A 14,330-nucleotide genomic window follows, 5' to 3' on the forward strand; every position below is an offset into this window, starting at 1 on the left:
ATGTAATTGTATATTAAAACATAGTTTTTAATTCCAAACAACTTTTCATAGTAACAATTTTTGATATTCTGGAATATAAAGGTACTTTACTCTTTAACGAAATTCATATTTTTGACATACCTCGTATAAAATTGATAAAATTTTATATCTGATGGTTGAGTTTTAGATTTTAGACTGTGTAGAGCATTTTATGAAGAATAACTTTTTTTCGTAAAATTGATAATAAAAAAGTTTCCACATGGTTCCTAGCTAAGCGCATAAATATTGTATAAGAGCTTCTGTATAAGAATTTTCAAATTGTAATGCCATATTCGTCATTATCAGCATATTCAAAAACAAAATAGAAACATATTTGATCAAAGTAAAATATGAATTCCACGATATTTTTAAAATGATTTATACAAAACAATTGTTATTGTTTAAACAATTAATAAACAATAGGGAACTTGCACAATTTTTTTTATTACATAACAATGTTCAGTTTTGTTTAAAAATGAGATTTCCAAAATTTCACGCTTCAAAAACTCGTAATAACTTAGAAATACGTATTTAAAGTCTTCAGCGGTATAAAATAGTTCAAACGACCCGTGACGTCACATAGTTTTACATTAGTTATTATTATGGTTATATTTCGCTGTGTCTAGGTACACGCTAACGTGTACGCAAATAAAAAAGTTAGGTATGTACACGCGAATTAAACTTCATCAAGCCAGTGACGTTATTATTTAGCGTGCGCAGTGACTGTATATTTTGGTACATGCTATTTTGATATGTTTAGCGTGTGTTTGATAGAAAAATATTTGTTAAAGGAAGGGAAGCAAAACTATTCAGATGTTTCAGACTTAATTGTAATAAATCAATGTATATATTAAAGTATATATTTAGGTTAGCAAAATATATGTATTTAGTTGACATAACACGTAAACAATATTGTTAACATAATTTTTATACGTAAGTTAATTATTGTAATCAACTATTCTAAATGGGAAATAAGCCACAATTTAACTAAAAAAATGATTTTATTAACGTTTCGACCTCCAAATCGGATGTCATTGTCAAAATACAAAAATTAGTCAGATTAAATAAATTATTAGAAAAATTTTTTACTAAGCAACACCATTTTTGTTTAATTTAATAATATTTTGTATTTTGACAACGACGTCCGATTTAGACGTCGAAACGTTAATAAAATCATTTTTTGGTTAAATTGTGGCTTAGTTCCCATTTAGAATAGTTGATTACAAAAATGCCACAAAGATAATAGCTTCAGAACAAGTTAATTATTATTGTGAAAGCTTTAGGTCTTCTTTTTATTTTAATCTTTTACGGTAATACATACCTACTATTTCATTTATAACTAAAAAAATATATATTAATTTATAGTCTCTTATCTTTTTCGTACTGTTTTAAAATGTTCTTAAACGCATTAAAAGAACTAAATCATTGTCCACACTCCGTAGTTAATTTAAAAACAAACACTAAACAAATAAAAAATAAGAAATCACTGACACTCTAACTTTTTTATTTGCGTACACGGTAACGTATACCTAGACACAACCTTATATTTAGGTATATTCTTCTTCTCCTTCTTTAGTTTATTGGCCTCCACCTACTTGGGTATTTGGCAAGCTCATCGTCGTGGAATAAGTCAAAAATATTTATATTCTAATGACATTTATCGTATGTCATTGTAATAATATATACCAGTTTGTTAAAATTGTAGTTTTATACTGTTTTTGAAGGAAAGGAACGAAGGTTTACTATTGAAAATAAAACCATTTTGTAAAAGTACGAATTTTTCTATGAATAGTTCAAACGATCAAAAACACTTGTAACGTCACATAAATGTATTTTCTACTGACGTTTATAACGTCTAATTTAAAATTCTGTTTACTTTATTGGAAAAATGTAAATGTAAAACCAAGTGACGTCACGACGCGTTTTGGACCACCTGTTTTAATTTGAATTTTTAATCGTCTTTAGGGGCCAAACGAAAGACAAACAAAACTTTTTTATCTTTGATACATTTTTTAAATTATGTTGTGTTGTGATTTATAACATTTTTTTCGAATTTAAAAATTTATGCAAGTTCCCTATTAGCGGCAAAATCTGCGTATAGAACTTTTTACTTTAGCATGTATATAAACTAACAAAAAAAGTTTTAGAAAAATATAAGCTTGTTTGAATTTTTCCGAAACATTGCATATTTTCGTTCTATATTGACTCCCCTATTATAAAAATGAGTTATTTCATTTTAGTTAGTTGAAAATTAAATAGTATTTTTGTAAAGCATTGTATAGAAGACGCTCCTTTCATCACTTACAACAACTGCTGTTCTTCTTTCTCTATTGCCACAACAGGAAGAACGCTTTTCAACGTGTATCTAATTTTAGATGAAACTGTCTCGTGCGCCCCACTTGCTCTTATTTTGATTTAGGTAACGTACCTATAATATGTTTTTATCTTTATTTTAGTGCCTCATTTCCCCTACAAAAAACCCAGGACCGGCTTAAGACACTGTACAGACCTTATTAACACTGGCGAGATAAAAATCAATCTAATCGATATGAAGATCTACTTCTACGGTTTATGTATATAAAGAGTTTTTTAATAGGTAATTGTAATTTAGTTATTTTCGAGAATATAGAAATAATAGGTTCTTTTAAATTTATCTCCAAACAGTGCTTCTTAATTTAATCAAGAATTAGTGGATGTGATTTGCAACTTCAAATATGTGAGAACTTTATTTGGAGAATGTAGATTTATAAGAAATTTAAAGAAATAGGAGATGACGGATATGTAACATTCGGAATAAAAATAGATATGCCAAAATGGCTAATCCTAACATATTCGGGCGCATTTCATCTGTTAGATTAAAAATAAATTTCTGCCTAAACTTAACCACAAAAATTAACAAACTGTACTATTAAAATGGTTATATTTTTATTTTTAAACATTTTTAAATATATATATATATATATATATATATATATATATATATATATATATATATATATATATATATATATATAAGAAGACAATGAGTCTTTGCTGACAGTAAATGTACAGTTTTTGGTTATTGGGTTATGCAGCAATTGATAAGTGTACTCTTTTAAGTCTTTATTCCGAGCTTTCGTTCATGATTATGAACATCGTCAGGGTGCTACAATTATATTATATATGTGAAACAATATGAAAATATGTATATAAAATTATATGTACTTACAACTTATTGAGGATATTTCAAATAGGTGGTCATTAAAATGAGAATTGTACTTATTAAAATGGTCATGTAATGTCTCGATAAAACAAAATTATTCAAATAAAAATTTGTTAATTTAGTTCAACTTCAAAATCGACGAAATATAAAATGACACTTGGACATTCATGACATGGCATTATTTGAAATATCTAACAAAAATTTTTTTAAAGATGATCAATTTAGTAAACGACCAATAGGGTCAATGATAATTAAGAAAGTATTTTTAAAATTTTATAAATTACTGTTGAAATTATAAATTAAGGTAAAATTTAAAAAAATTAGTAAGATTTTTTGATCAAGTTTAATTAGAAGTTTTAAATTATTTATATAAAAGTAATTTATAAAGTTGTTGACAAAAATTAATTTATACAAAAGTAATTTATAATGTTGTTGACAAGTCAGAGTATCTAGAAGAGGAGTTAGGAGATAACTCACGATTATCTAAAAATAGTAGATAAGAAAACATTTCATTTAGGTGGCCTATATCAGTACGATGATTCATCGAATTTGGATTTTTATTTATGTGAACCATTTCCAAAAAAAAGCCGCTTTGAAGTATGTGACTCACGGTCCAATATTTTAGCGTTATTGTAATCAATTCGATGATTATTATTGAAAACATGTTCACCCAATGCACTTCTGTCAGGGTACAATCTGCAGTCTGACTTATGTGAAGTTATTCTGTCTTTTAATCTTCTTGATGTTTGACCAATATATATTTGATTACAATCAAAACAAGGAAGACTGTAGACTGTACCAGTTTTAGAAAGCATTGGAGTCTTGTCTTTGACGTTTGAAAAAACCTTATTGACTGTGAGAGTCGTCTTAAATGCAAGTTTGATATTTTCGAAAGACTTAAAAAGTCTAGTAAACTTCGGTGCAATATCGCTAATATATGGTAAGGTCATATAAGTTACGTTAGTAACGGGAGTCGCGTTGGTTTGCGAGTTGTCTGCATCAAAATTGTTATTAACATTTGTTGGTTGAATGTTAATTGTATTAAACAGTAATTTCTTCAACAAAGACTCTGGATAACCGTTTTCCAAAAAAAGTTGATACAATATTTTTAAATTTTTTGAGTGAAAAGAAACATCGCTGATTTTTAAAACGCGGTTTTTCATGGATTTAATTAAATTGATTTTCATAACGTGTTTATGGTATGAACTATAGTTTAGATATCTGCCTGAACTAAGTGGTTTACGATACCAATCCACTAATAAAATGTTATTTTTACGTATAACTCTAGTGTCCAAAAAAGGTACAGAACTCAATATGTCCTCTTTTTCAAGAGTATAGAGTTTTTAGTATAGTTATGGATAAATTATCCATATCATCTACAGACATACCTGATGATGTTCTTAAATTCTTATCATTAGGTCCTAAATTTAGTATTGAACCTTGTTTTGGGTCAGACATTCCCATAAGAAGCCTCTTGGCTGATATTGACTCCATTTTATCTACAATTCCTGACAAAGACACCAGGAACATCACTTTAGCTAGGTCTGTTAACATCATTACAAACTCTGTTCAGCATTCTAAAATGAATAACTCCATCTTTAGAAAACTATATTTTAAATCAAAACAATTTTTAAAAAACAATCCTGACTTAATTGTCACTAAATCTGATAAAGGTGGTGTTACAGTGATTATGAACAAACAACAATATTTTGATTTAAGTAGTAATATTATCGACAATGACAATTCTTATCAGATGTTGACCAGAGATCCAACAAATACTATTGAAAACAATTTTAACAAACTTATTAAAAAATTATGTGATGATGGGAACGTTTCAGAACCAACAAAGAAACGATTAGCTAGCTATAGTGGCGTCCCTGGAAAATTTTATTCTTTACCTAAGATCCACAAGAACCCTTTGGCTGTGAGACCAATTTTAGCATCTATAGGCACTCCTACAGATAATCTATCAAAATTTTTGGCTGAAATTCTTACTAGATCGTATGATTTAGACAACGAGTTTCACATAAAAGACTCTTTTGAAGTCAATTCATTATTAAATAATTTAAAAATACCTGATGGTTACCAGATTGCCAGCCTCGATGTAGTTTCTCTGTTTAGTAATGTATATCTTAATATCTGTATTACTGCCATTGACTATAATTGGTCTAGCATTTCGAATAATTGTGAGTTGTCCAAGTCAACATTTTTTGAACTTTTAACCTTTCTTTTTGAAAACAATTATTTTGTATTTAACAGTGGATTTTACAAACAGACTTTTGGTACACCTATGGGTAGTACAATTTCCCCTATCTTAGCTGATTATGTTATGGATTATATTTTAGATTTTGTGTTACGTGTGTTACCCTTCAAATTATTTTTCATCAAAAGATATGTAGATGACATTCTACTTTGCTTGCCTACTAATGAACTTGATAATTTGTTATTCTATTTTAACAGCTTTAACCATCATATACAATTTACTCTTGAAAAAGAGGACATATTGAGTTCTGTACCTTTTTTGGACACTAGAGTTATACGTAAAAATAACATTTTATTAGTGGATTGGTATCGTAAACCACTTAGTTCAGGCAGATATCTAAATTATAGTTCATACCATAAACACGTTATGAAAATCAATTTAATTAAATCCATGAAAAACCGCGTTTTAAAAATCAGCGATGTTTCTTTTCACTCAAAAAATTTAAAAAAAATATTGTATCAACTTTTTTTGGAAAACGGTTATCCAGAGTCTTTGTTGAAGAAATTACTGTTTAATACAATTAACATTCAACCAACAAATGTTAATAACAATTTTGATGCAGACAACTCGCAAACCAACGCGACTCCCGTTACTAACGTAACTTATATGACCTTACCATATATTAGCGATATTGCACCGAAGTTTACTAGACTTTTTAAGTCTTTCGAAAATATCAAACTTGCATTAAAGACGACTCTCACAGTCAATAAGGTTTTTTCAAACGTCAAAGACAAGACTCCAATGCTTTCTAAAACTGGTACAGTCTACAGTCTTCCTTGTTTTGATTGTAATCAAATATATATTGGTCAAACATCAAGAAGATTAAAAGACAGAATAACTTCACATAAGTCAGACTGCAGATTGTACCCTGACAGAAGTGCATTGGGTGAACATGTTTTCAATAATAATCATCGAATTGATTACAATAACGCTAAAATATTGGACCGTGAGTCACATACTTCAAAGCGGCTTTTTTTGGAAATGGTTCACATAAATAAAAATCCAAATTCGATGAATCATCGTACTGATATAGGCCACCTAAATGAAATGTTTTCTTATCTACTATTTTTAGATAATCGTGAGTTATCTCCTAACTCCTCTTCTAGATACTCTGACTTGTCAACAACATTATAAATTACTTTTGTATAAATTAATTTTTGTCAACAACTTTATAAATTACTTTTATATAAATAATTTAAAACTTCTAATTAAACTTGATCAAAAAATCTTACTAATTTTTTTAAATTTTACCTTAATTTATAATTTCAACAGTAATTTATAAAATTTAAAAAATACTTTCTTAATTATCATTGACCCTATTGGTCGTTTACTAAATTGATCATCTTTAAAAATTTTTGTTAGATATTTCAAATAATGCCATGTCATGAATGTCCAAGTGTCATTTTATATTTCGTCGATTTTGAAGTTGAACTAAATTAACAAATTTTTATTTGAATAATTTTGTTTTATCGAGACATTACATGACCATTTTAATAAGTACAATTCTCATTTTAATGACCACCTATTTGAAATATCCTCAATAAGTTGTAAGTACATATAATTTTATATACATATTTTCATATTGTTTCACATATATAATATAATTGTAGCACCCTGACGATGTTCATAATCATGAACGAAAGCTCGGAATAAAGACTTAAAAGAGTACACTTATCAATTGCTGCATAACCCAATAACCAAAAACTGTATATATATATATATATATATAAATAGATGAAATAGAGAATGTGGAAAAATCCCCTTACGAACAATTCACACATCCATATATTCACACAAAAATATATATATATATATATATATATATATATATATATATATATATATATATATATATATTTTTTTTTTGGGGGAATGCAGTCAATAAATTTTTGGGCTATTCAGTGAAACACTTTGAACTTATTAGTCGAGCTTTCGAAAATTTTATTTTCTTTATCAAGACTATCTACAAATAAAAATGTTTAAATTTAGATAAAACTCAAAATATAAAACTTAACTTACTGCTCGTGGTTACAAATTAATAATTATAACAACTTATATAAAAACATGAAAATTTCTTAAAAGTAATATGTAAACGTAAAAGTTTTGATAGTATGTCAATTCGACATCACTCAAAAAAATGTCGTTGGACTACTATAATAATTCGATGGGTTGGGAAAGAAATTAATGACATAATTTGTTGTAATTTATGATAGAAGAAATAAAAAAAAATATATTTTATGTAGAATTATTAGTAATATTTCAACAAATTTTAATAAGACAAAATGTTATTATAAATGATACTTAATTTATCAATGTCAGATCTCTTATTAATGCAATTTGATTTTTTTATCCAAACCATTTCTTTAAATTCTCTTTTGCGTAAATTAATTTCCCTTTCTAAAATTGTGGTTTCTTGAAACATGAAAACATGATCATCATTAATCACATGTTCTGCCAAGGCACAAGATGGGACATTTCTCTTAATATCACTTTTGTGTGAAGTTAATCTAAGGGATAAATTCCGTGAGGTTTGACCAACGTAACATTTACCACAAGTGTTACAAGGTATAGAGTAAATAAGATTAGAACTCTCCATAACTTGTAGTGGAGTCTTCGTTTTGGTGTAAAGACTGTTTAAAGTTTTAATATTTCTAGTGGCAATCTTAATTTTTGGATTTTGCCTAAATAACTTAACCAATTTGGGTGTTAAAGTTGGTATATATGGTAGAGAACAATAAGAAATGGTAGGTAAACTTTCTAATTCCCTTTCCTGTTGGTCAATATTGTCTTCATGAAGTGTTCTATTATCATTAGTGCTAAAAATTAATTTATTTAATAAACCCCTGGGATAACCATTTTCTAATAAAATTTCTCTTAATTTGTTGAGGTCATTATTTACAAAATCCCTATGTGACAGTTTACATATTCTGTTCTTTAGTCCTAAAACTAAGTTAATTTTCATTTTGAAGGGATGTTGAGAAAGATAATGAATATACCTATTACTGCAAAAAGGTTTCTTGTACCATTGAGTTCGTAGCATATTATTAGAATCTCGGTGAATTAAGAAATCTAAGAAAGGTAAGCAATTATTTACCTCTTTTTCGTAAGTAAATTGGATACTTTGATTCCAACTATTAAAAATAGATAATGTATACTCAATTTTGTCTGATGGTAAAGCCAAAATTACACCAAAACGAAGACTCCACTACAAGTTATGGAGAGTTCTAATCTTATTTACTCTATACCTTGTAACACTTGTGGTAAATGTTACGTTGGTCAAACCTCACGGAATTTATCCCTTAGATTAACTTCACACAAAAGTGATATTAAGAGAAATGTCCCATCTTGTGCCTTGGCAGAACATGTGATTAATGATGATCATGTTTTCATGTTTCAAGAAACCACAATTTTAGAAAGGGAAATTAATTTACGCAAAAGAGAATTTAAAGAAATGGTTTGGATAAAAAAAATCAAATTGCATTAATAAGAGATCTGACATTGATAAATTAAGTATCATTTATAATAACATTTTGTCTTATTAAAATTTGTTGAAATATTACTAATAATTCTACATAAAATATATTTTTTTTTATTTCTTCTATCATAAATTACAACAAATTATGTCATTAATTTCTTTCCCAACCCATCGAATTATTATAGTAATCCAACGACATTTTTTTGAGTGATGTCGAATTGACATACTATCAAAACTTTTACGTTTACATATTACTTTTAAGAAATTTTCATGTTTTTATATAAGTTGTTATAATTATTAATTTGTAACCACGAGCAGTAAGTTAAGTTTTATATTTTGAGTTTTATCTAAATTTAAACATTTTTATTTGTAGATAGTCTTGATAAAGAAAATAAAATTTTCGAAAGCTCGACTAATAAGTTCAAAGTGTTTCACTGAATAGCCCAAAAATTTATTGACTGCATTCCCCAAAAAAAAAAAAATTTTTATTACAATTCCAACAGTCATTACATATTAACAATCATATATATATATATATATATATATATATATATATATATATATATATATATATATATATATATATATATATATTGTTGTGATCTTGATTTTTGATATGAGATAATATTCTTATATGTCACTTAATTTAATCAATGTATTAATACTAATCTAATTAATTAACCAGATCACATATCAACATGTTTTCAATCTCAGGGCGAATTATAAATTAATTACTTACTTTCGTGGCTTCTAAATATTTCTTACTTACTTACTTACTTACTTAGTCCTAAGCCTTTCTACCTTTAGGTGTAAGGCTGGTGGAGTTGAGTTTGGCATTGTAGTCTCCATGCTTTCCGATCTTGCGCTAGGTTTCTTGCACTTTCCAATGTCAATCCCTTCTTCTCGACTTCTTTCCTGATTTCATCTACCCACATAACTCTTGGTCTCCCTCTTTTGTTTTTCCCCTGCACTCTCGTTTCGAACACTCGTTTTGTTAGCCTCTCGTTCGACATTCTACACACGTGCCCGAACCATCTAAGTTGTCCTTCTACTATTTTTTCATTGATTGGTTCTAGTTTTAGGTTTTGTCTAATTGTTTCGTTTCGTATTTTGTCTGTCCTTTTTCTGTTTGCTATTTTCCTCAGGAACCTCATTTCCATAGCATTGACTCTGGATTTTTGTCTCCCCGTCAATGTCCATGTCTCGCTGCTATACATGATTGTTGGTCTAACTACTGATTTAACGACTGCCGTTTTTACTTTTTCCGGTATCCCTTTTTTCCCAAAAAATGTTGTTTTCATAGTGTTAAATAAGCTTCCTGTTCGTCCCATTCTCTCGTTTATTTCCATGTCTTGTTTACCATTTGATTCGATTATTACTCCTAGGTATTTAAAATATTCCACTTGCTCTAGTTGTTTCCCGTCTAATTCTATTGCGTGTGTCTTCCTCGTATTTGAAATTATCATTGTTTTTGTTTTCTCTGTATTAATTTTCATATTTATGTTTGATAGTTCTTCTTCTAGGATTTCAAGATTGTTCTGTAAGTCTTCTCTGTTTTCTGCTATCAATACCATGTCGTCTGCAAATAGTAGCTCCGATAGTTGAGTCTGTTTCATTTGCCAGTATCCTAATGTTAGTTTTCTCATTCTTCTCTTGGCTTTCTTTATCGCTTCATCCAGTACCACTGAGAATAGCAGTGGACTCAGCACGCATCCCTGTTTGACGCCTTGACTTGTAGAAAATTCTCTGGATTCCTCGTTATTGGTTCTTACTGTATTTGTATTATTTTTGTACATATCCTTTATTACTTCTATTATGTGTCTGTCGACTCCCCTTTCTGTTAGTGTCTTCCAAACGTCCTTTCTTCGGATTCTGTCAAACGCCTTTTCCAGGTCAATGAAGCACATATGTATCTCTCTATTTTTCTTGATTACCTTCTCACTTACTTGTCTTAATGTGAATATTAGGTCTTGCGTGCTTCTGTCCTTCCTGAATCCACACTGTGTGTCTTCCATAGTTGTTTCTATTTGTGTTTTTATTCTTGTCTCTAGTATTCTTGCTAATACCTTCCCAGGGATACTTGATATGGTGATACCTCGGTAATTATTACAGTTTCTCTTGTCTCCCTTTTTGTGTATTGGTAATATAATGTCTTTCTTCCAGTCCTTTGGTAATTCTGCTCTATTTATGATATCATTCATTAGTTCTTTCATGCTATCCATTCCCTCTGTCCCCATGAATTTTATCATTTCCGGGGTGATATGATCCTTGCCTGGTGCTTTGCCCAGTTTTACTCTTTCTATTGCTTTCTCTAATTCCTCTCTTGTTATGGATTCCACTTGTTGTTCTTCATTCCTTTCTTGTATCTCCCCTATGTTGTCCTTGTCTACATGAGTTAGCTCTTTGAAATGTTCTCTCCATCTTTCCATTATTTGTTTTTCTTCTGTTAGTACGTTTCCATTCTTGTCTTTTATATTCGGCATCGTGTGCTCTTTCTTTTGTCTGAGTTGTTTTAATGCGCCGTAGAAGAGTTTTTGGTTTTCCCTATAATTTTTTGTCATTTTTTGTCCAAATATCTCCCATGACCTTTCCTTTCCTGCTTTCACCGCTATTTTAACCTCTTTCCCTTTTTCTTTATATGCTTCGTAATCTTCCGGGTGTTTTGTGCTTAGGTATCTTTTCCATTTGTCTTTTTTGTTCTTTATTTTCTCTCGTATTTCTTCCGTCCACCATTCTGTTCTCCTCATGTTAGTGTTTGCTATTTTTGCTTTCCCGCAAGTTTCCTCAGCTGCTTTGATTATGCTGGTTTTTAGATATTCCCATTTTTTTTCTATATTTGTATTTTTTGCCCTACCTTTCAAAGTATTATCTAAGTTTTCTTGGAATTTCTTCTTATATATTTCCTCTTTTAATTTGTAACTTTTTATTTTTTCATTTACTACCTTTCTTCTCTTTTCTTCTTTTTCCTCTGTTGTTCTCATTCTCATTATTACTAGATGGTGGTCACTGCCAATCTCCGAGCCTCTTTTCACTTTCGTATCCTGTACTCTTTTCCATTTGTTGCTGCTTACCAAAAAGTAATCTATGATTGATTTTTCGTTTCTGCTGTCTTGTACTCTCGTGTATTTGTGTACTTCTTTATGTTTAAATTTTGTATTTGTTATAACTAGTTTATTCTCCATACATATTTCTATTATTCTTTCACCATTTCTGTTTAGCATTTCTTCTCCTTCTTTTCCCATGCACTCCTCTATTCCGCTGTTGTTGTTTCCGACTCTACCGTTTAGATCTCCCATTACAATTATGTTTTCTTCCCCATTATCAATTTGCATTTGGAGCTCCTCGAAAAATTTATCTTTCTCTTCCTTTCTTGCATCTTCATTTACTCCGTAGGCTGTTATTATTGTCCATATTTCTTCGTCCATCAGTTTAATTTTCACCGATAATATTCTCTGGTTAACATATGTTTCTTCTATAACGTGTTGTAGTCTATTCGGTGCAATTATTATCCCGACTCCTTCTTTTGCTCTCTCTTTTGTATCCGCTCCTACCCAAAGTAACCAATATCCTTTGTGTATTTTCTTAAGACCTTTTCCTTTCATCTTCGTTTCTGTTATTCCTAGTATTTCTATTTTTTGTCTTATCATATCTTCTACCAGTTCTTCCTCTTTTCCATTGATGCTTCTCACATTCCATGTTCCCATTTTTATCTCTCCTTTTTTCTGCAATCTAGCTTTCCCCTTTTTCCTATTTTCATCCTTGTTTACCTTTGCATCATCTTTTTCCCTATCGCTTTTCCCATTCATTGCCTTGGTTGTCATTGTTGTGGGTCCGGTCTCATTATTTTCTTTTAGTTTTTTGAAGTCCCTTCCCCGATATTTCTGTGAGTTAGTATAAGTTTCTCTTTATTATGGTCCCATTTCCACTCCTTTCCATTAATCTCCAGTTTCATATATCCTATCTTCGTAGTATTACCTTTGTCTTTTTCTTCTTTTGCCATTTTCCTAATTTTTGCTTGTATTTCCCTTTCCTTTCTTGTTAAATCTGATTCTATATACACCTTTTGTCCCTGTAGATTTTTCAGTTTTCCTTTGTTTTTTAGTACACTCATCTTATCCGTTAGGTTTTCCATTTCTGCTACAAAGATTTGGTCGCCGATCTTCACCGCTCCTCTCAGTCTGACCTCTAATTTCAGATTTCTTCCTATGAAGTGTTCTACTGACTCCTTTACAGGCTTTCCGTCGGTAGCATCTAGTGTTAGGCCTTTTAATACTATATTATTTCTCCGTCTATCTTTTTCCAATTGTTCTATTCTATTGTTTGCCATTTTTAAACCTTCTTCCAATTTTTCGTTTTTTTCTTTCAGCTCCTTAATATATTCCATCGTTTCTTTTTGGTCTTTCCGTATGGTTCTTATTTCTGCCATCATTTCATCATTTTTCCACATAACTTCCCGCATCATTTTTATCATCTCTTCATTTGTGTCGTTGCTTTTATTCGGTGTTCGTCTCGTCAGGTTACTCTTTTCAAAATATAATTTATCTTCTTTATATTTTTTCTTCTTAGATTCTTCGTCGCCACTATCAGATAGTTCTTCATTCTTTCTATAGGTTTCCTTTCGGATTGTTCCTGTTCCGCCACTGGCCATTTTAAATTAAATGTTAACCTCAGCACTAATATAAATATTATTTTAATAAACCCCTGGGATAACCATTTTCTAATAAAATTTCTCTTAATTTGTTGAGGTCATTATTTACAAAATCCCTATGTGACAGTTTACATATTCTGTTCTTTAGTCCTAAAACTAAGTTAATTTTCATTTTGAAGGGATGTTGAGAAAGATAATGAATATACCTATTACTGCAAAAAGGTTTCTTGTACCATTGAGTTCGTAGCATATTATTAGAATCTCGGTGAATTAAGAAATCTAAGAAAGGTAAGCAATTATTTACCTCTTTTTCGTAAGTAAATTGGATACTTTGATTCCAACTATTAAAAATAGATAATGTATACTCAATTTTGTCTGATGGTAAAGCCAAAATTACACCAAAACGAAGACTCCACTACAAGTTATGGAGAGTTCTAATCTTATTTACTCTATACCTTGTAACACTTGTGGTAAATGTTACGTTGGTCAAACCTCACGGAATTTATCCCTTAGATTAACTTCACACAAAAGTGATATTAAGAGAAATGTCCCATCTTGTGCCTTGGCAGAACATGTGATTAATGATGATCATGTTTTCATGTTTCAAGAAACCACAATTTTAGAAAGGGAAATTAATTTACGCAAAAGAGAATTTAAAGAAATGGTTTGGATAAAAAAAATCAAATTGCATTAATAAGAGATCTGACATTGATAAATTAAGTAT

The 14,330-nt window shown here is 29.6% G+C and overlaps 1 protein-coding gene across 4 annotated transcripts in view; it reads left to right on the top strand.

Moving 5' to 3' along the window:
• Positions 1–14,330, top strand: part of LOC114338775 (centrosomin) — a 652,106-nt gene that overhangs the window by 253,022 nt on the left and 384,754 nt on the right. The window contains exon 2 of one of the 4 annotated variants that reach the window (XM_050641725.1): positions 2,475–2,614. The exons of the other annotated variants lie outside the window; for them this stretch is intronic. The gene's annotated coding sequence lies outside the window, so the exon portion shown is untranslated. The remainder of the gene's footprint in view (positions 1–2,474; positions 2,615–14,330) is intronic. 4 annotated transcript variants of the gene reach the window in all.

The sequence above is a fragment of the Diabrotica virgifera genome, chromosome 1, assembly GCF_917563875.1.
Source record: "Diabrotica virgifera virgifera chromosome 1, PGI_DIABVI_V3a".
Classification (NCBI taxonomy): domain Eukaryota; kingdom Metazoa; phylum Arthropoda; class Insecta; order Coleoptera; family Chrysomelidae; genus Diabrotica; species Diabrotica virgifera.